Consider the following 6004-nt stretch of genomic DNA (forward strand, 5'->3'; position numbering starts at 1 on the left):
ACTTGGAGCAGGTACACCCCTAAGGGACTGCAGTCTGTGGATAAGTCCAAGCCGGAGCAGGGGCAAGGGGAGGAGTCCATTGCAATGTTAAACCCAATGGTCTGGTCCAAAGGGACCAGGGGTGGAGACTGTAATGGAAATACCTTTAAATCGTTGTAACCCGGGATTTGAGTTGCATGTTATAGGAATTACTACAGCCGGAATCACCCGAACCAATGGAGGATGAGCCTTACAAGAAGCAGAGCAAGTGCAGCAGTGACCTGAACTGAGCTGGCTTTGGTGCCCAGTAACTCCACACAACACACCACCTCTCCTGTCCTGAGTGACCACCATAACAGGTGGAGCCCAAAGGCATGGACTAAATGAAGTCAGTGGACATTTTGTGGACATTTATGGACATTTTATAGGGGTGGTCCATAGACTAAGGGAATGATATCTGTGTCTTGTATCAAAGAATGGGAAGGGTGATGGTGGGTAATGAGAATGTGTTGGATAGTGTGAGACCTGAGCATGACGTAAATGGTATGGAATAAAGGGTAGAGAATGTGCTGGTTTTGGCTGGGATAGAGTTAATTTTCTTTATAGTAGCTAGAATGGGGCTATGTTTTGGATTCATGCTGAAAACAGTGTTGATAATACAGAGATGTTTTAGTTGTTGCTAAGTAATATTTACACTAGTCAAGGGCTTTTCAGCTTCCCATGCTCTGCCAGGTGCACAAGAAGCTGGGAGGGGACACAGCTGGGACAGCTGACCCCAACTGGCCAAAGGGCTATTCCATACCATATGATGTCATGCTCAGCATATAAAGCTGGGGAAGAAGAAGGAAGGGGAGGACATTCGGAGTGATGGCGTTTGTCTTCCCAAGTAACTGTTACACGTGACGGAGCCCTGCTTTCCTGGAGATGGCTGAACACCTGCCTGCCCATGGGAAGTAGTGAATGAATTCTTTGCTTGCACACACAGCTTTTGCTTTACCTATTAAACTGTTTTTATCTCAACCCACGAGTTTTCTCACTTTTACTCTTCCAGTTCTCTCCCCCATCCCACTGGGGGGGAGTGAGCGAGCGGCTGTGTGGTGCTTAGTTGCTGGCTCGGGTTAAACCATGACACAAACATATTTCATTAGTCTACACATGTGCTATTATTTGTAATAATTAGGTTTGGGTCTTTTGCTTTTTACAAAATAAATTATTGGCAGATTTGATATTGACAATTGACCATATTGTGTTCAGGGATAAAACACAAGATAACAAGATAAACCATTAGACGCAGCTGAGCCTCCAGGAGCCTCCAGGTGTATAAACAAACAGCAGAAAATTTGTATGGTAAGTATGAATAAGTTTTTGAGGTTTGTTTTTTGGTTTTTTTTAACACTGGTATATCATGGACATTTTTTCCCATAGTTGATAAAGCACACCCATCAGCCCAGGTATTAGTAAATGTGAGTCTGACCATCCTGCATAGGTGAAACCTGCAAAGAAACTTGTACCAATTCTGCCAAAAAAAAGTAGCTTGTTTAGCTGAAAGTAAGAACTAATAACAATCACAATTTCTTTCCCCCATAGTTGATAAAGCAAGGTTCATGGACTGGATAGCAATCATTGTTTATTTCTTTTTTACATTGGCAATTGCATTTTCTGTTCCTTTTCAGCAAGCATAACTATCGAATATACTAATCAAATGAGTGCTTACTTACTCCAAAGTGGAGCATCTTTCATCCTTAATTTTTTTTTGCTTTGAGGGGAAAAAAAAAAAGTTTTTTTAAAGTTCATAGTATAGAATTTAAACACATGTGTGGGAGTAGAATTGTTTTAGACCACAGACAAACATCAAGATGGTCAGATCTGCGTTCTGTTTGTTTGCCCAGTATTTAAATCAGTTTGGCTGTCTCTCTGTTGCCTTTGAGGACTGTGGATACACTTCATCTGAAAGATGCTGGTAGATAAAATAATCTGTTTCAGGCTCTCTGTTGAATTCTGGTTTATGGTATTTGAGTTTAAGAAATTATTTCCTACTCAAAGGTATGGGGTTGGGTTTTTTCTGTTGTTTAGGGAAAACTGGTTTTGCTCAGTTTAATCAGCTCAATGGTCAAACTTTGCATCTTCAACATTTTCAGTAAAACTGATCCCTAAAAAAGTACTAAGGTAGTAAGGTGAAACCAGCTGTAACAGTGGTCATACTAGATATACTTTTGCAAATCTCCACATACAATTTTTTCACTGTAGTTTTAATATTGTTTTTTCCTTTAAATCTCTTCCATTCTCATGGCAAAGGTTAGAGTAATTTTTGGAAATGCATACTTTTTAATCTGTCAGAGGCTTTTTCTCTTCAAACTAGACACTGTAATATCTGCAGACAATTATTAATTACTTCTTGTTCAGACTTGTATTTGCCCATCTGTCTTTCCAAAGACACAATTCTCACACTTCCCAAACCAGAGGCAGGAAGAGAGAACAGTAAAGTCACATTGCAGATGACTTCGAAAATCAGTAATTCTGTCTTCACTCCAAACTGCAATGAAAGATAATTGCTAAGCTCTCCACAGAACAGCAGTCTGAAAAATGTTGGTTTGCTAATTTCAACAAATTAGGACTGAGGAAGATTAAGAAAGTGCAGGCTTCCAATTTCAAAAACCCCTGGGTTTGCCATAAAAGCTGCAGCTTGTTTGTTCCCTTTCAGCCCACGTAGTGGGATGGCAGGAGAGGGAGGGGAGCATCTGTGAGTCTCTGATTTCTAGACTGTTGGGGCAAGGAATCTGAAAATCCTGGACACTCCTTCCCGAGAGGGCTGCCAGGATCTGTAGGGCTCCTGATATTCCTGACTTTGGGGAAAAAAAAAATAAATCTGCTTAGTAGGCTGTCTGCAGGCCAAGACAGCAGAAGCACTCCCCAAAGTCTGTCTGCTGAACTTCTGAGGAGCTCAGTGAGTAAACCGGCAAGAGTTCAAGCAAGATCCCAAGGGAAAAGTGCCTCTTGTCTTTGATTTAAAATGTATTCCTTAAAAGTTCACAAACAACTGTAATTGTAGATGAGGAAAGGCAAGCAGTCTGCATAACGATGGCTCAACATCCCAGGGAATGTCACCAGCAGTGACCAGCTGCAGAGTCAGATGCAGCTAATACAAATCTTCTCACAGAGTTTCTGCTTCTTGGTGTCTCATCGTGACATCAGAGCTGCACTGGCTTAACACCAAACCGATGCCCTTCCTCAGTTTTATAGCTACAGCTTGCCCTGATCTTCTTATTCCTAAGCTCTGAAATGCTTTCAGAGCCATCTGATAGTGGTCCACAGGGCCCGTAGATCTTGGCAACCAAAGATGGATCTGGACCATGATGCATCTGAATTGAACTGCAGTGTTGGCTCAAACTCTCCTTTTTCATACGCTTTGGGCATAGGTAGAAGTTATTGTCAAAAAACAGGTAATATTTGTTGAAAAAACTAACTAAACCTGTGCAATGTCAAAAAAACCTTTTCAACAATTTTGTTTGTTTGTTTTTAAGCCACCCTTTTTCTTTCCCTTCATGTAGCCTAGTCTTCTTCCTCTATGTTTGCCTACTGGTCTGAAAGACCTGAAAAATCAAGATATATGTCATCGTTTATGTGGCAGCTGTTTGGTGTCTTGGTTCAAGACACAACTGGGCATGTGTTTTGAAGAGGGGAAACAAATCACCTTTTTTGTTCTTAGAAGCAAAAAATTTCCACTCAGAGAGTGGCACATCACAGCATTCAGTTGCATTTATTTTGCATAAGCTTCTTAACAGTGACAGACATGTTGATAAATTTTAAGAGAGCACTCTAAAAATACCAGGTGAGCACTAGTGACAAGTGAGAGTTAAGTTGGTATGAAGGTTTTAGTAATCACCCACTTTGCAGGCATTTTAGAATGAAGAAAACCTGTTCAGAAAGCAAGCTGTGTTACCTACCACACATACTGAAACACTACTTCTTCACAAGCAGATAAAGCAGCGGATGAATCCCAGCGGATGTTTTGGAAGAACAACTTCAGGTTAGAGTAGAAAACTGGAAATGCTGGAAAGAGTAAACGCAAAGAAGCTCCATCTGGAAAAGGTAAGGTCTTATGAGACCCCTTCTTTCTGAAAATACTTCTTTAGTCCTTGATGTGACTTCTGCAAAGACCACCTCTGCTTCTGTTAAGACACAAAGGGCATGTAACTACTGCAACTGTTAGTGTCCCGTGCTATTTGCCTCTTCTGGAAAGGTCACAGGATCCTTCTTTCCAATAAAGTGGACCTTTTGACTTGCGGTATCAATGCTTCAGATTCTGCTCTGAAATTTGTCTATTGTTGTTTCTCTGTTGTTCTCTATTGTAAATCACTGTTCGTGATTGCTTGTCAGCAACAGCGGCACGTAACACTGGGGTAATTGTCATGTTTGTTCCACATCTTCATGATGCTATAACATCAGAGGAGTTACAAGAACATATCCACCTGCAGGATCCGGACTCTACTGTTGATTTTAGATCAATCTTTCTGTCACCTAAAGGTAGCTGTTCACTTTATAAATCGTCTTTTGGTTTCTCAATTCAGCTCCTACTATATGTTTAAGCAAAACTTACAGGCAACAGTCCATCAAGATTGTCTTTGTTTGCTGTGGGGATATAAGGCTACTTCCTAGCAGCTCCTACCAAGCACTGTATTGGGAAATCCTTAACAGAGCTATTTATTTAAGTAGAATTATTTTGAAAAAACCTATTATGTATGTACATTAGAGTTGATTTGAATAGAGACCTCTGACCATCCCAGATACTGTATTACCTAAATTGCTCTAGCTCATACGATAGCTGGCTAAACTGGCAAAGTGAGGCTGTTCGTCCCACGTAATTTAATTCTGTAATTAGCTTTTCCCCTCTTCCTATATGCCTGCAGGGCAAGAATTGGCTCTGGTTCAGTTATATTCACAAGAAACAGAAAAGGTGTTTTGGAAAACTGAGCTTCCCAATTACTAAAATAGAAAAGAAGAAAGAAAGAAAAAAAAAGAGAATCATCGGGAGGAAAAAAAAATAGGAAAAGTTTGTTGAAATAGAAAATGCCGTGGATTCTGCTCTTAGCCGTATGGATTTAAATAAAAGTTGTTTCAGTGACATGAAATCTAGATTTGTATAAGAATAACTGAAGGGCAACATCTGGTTCACTGCTTGTGTTGCAGTGACAGCTGGGCTTCACTTCTGCTTGCTGGAGGTAACAGACACTTCCACATGGTCATACCAAATTCAACAACCAGCTCAAAAGCATGAGTAATGGTGCAAGCATCAGCTGTGCCAGGGAGAGAGAAACATAACTGAAAGTTACTTAATTCTGGTCATATTTCTATGAGAAGTTTGCAACCTCTTCTCAGCCAGGTCATTACGAACGCTGGCCAGTTACAAAAAACTCTTTTTTGTGTGTGTTTGTAGGTATTCTGACTTAGCCCTTCCATGCTTTTAAGGGAAGAGGGAGAGAGGTGAAAGACCATAGGGCTTCAAATGATGCCCATTATGTGGGGAGACTCTCACACTGATGAGTTTTCACCCACTTACCTGTACACTTAAATAGTATGGTGAGGCAGATATATTTATCTGCTTTCTAAATCTCACTTCCAGCTAAAGAAAACCAAGTAGCAAATCATTATTTCCGTAACAAGGCTGCGAAACCTCAGTGGCGTCGTTGTGCTGGAGTCATACGAAATGTATGCTGGTGAGGGTGCTTCCAAGACAGCTCCTAAAATAGGCACTGAAGACACAGCTTGACCCTGTGCTCCCTGCAGAGCCAGCGGCAGGGGAGGAGAGCTGCTCGCTGCACCTCTCTGTCAGTTGCAGGAGGTGACAACGCCGTAACAGCGGTCTCCCTTCTGATCCCAGTGTTGTCCTTTCCAAACTGGTAGCTCCATGGAGACTGGAATCCAGTTCCAAGTGTTCTGGATTTACCTCTGCTGCTAGAAGAGCCCACATTTAGTTAAGGATCAACGTTAAATATGCCTGCGGTAGCGTATAGTTGGTAGAGTGTAG

This window comes from Mycteria americana, chromosome 1 (genome assembly GCF_035582795.1).
Source record: "Mycteria americana isolate JAX WOST 10 ecotype Jacksonville Zoo and Gardens chromosome 1, USCA_MyAme_1.0, whole genome shotgun sequence".
NCBI lineage: Eukaryota > Metazoa > Chordata > Aves > Ciconiiformes > Ciconiidae > Mycteria > Mycteria americana.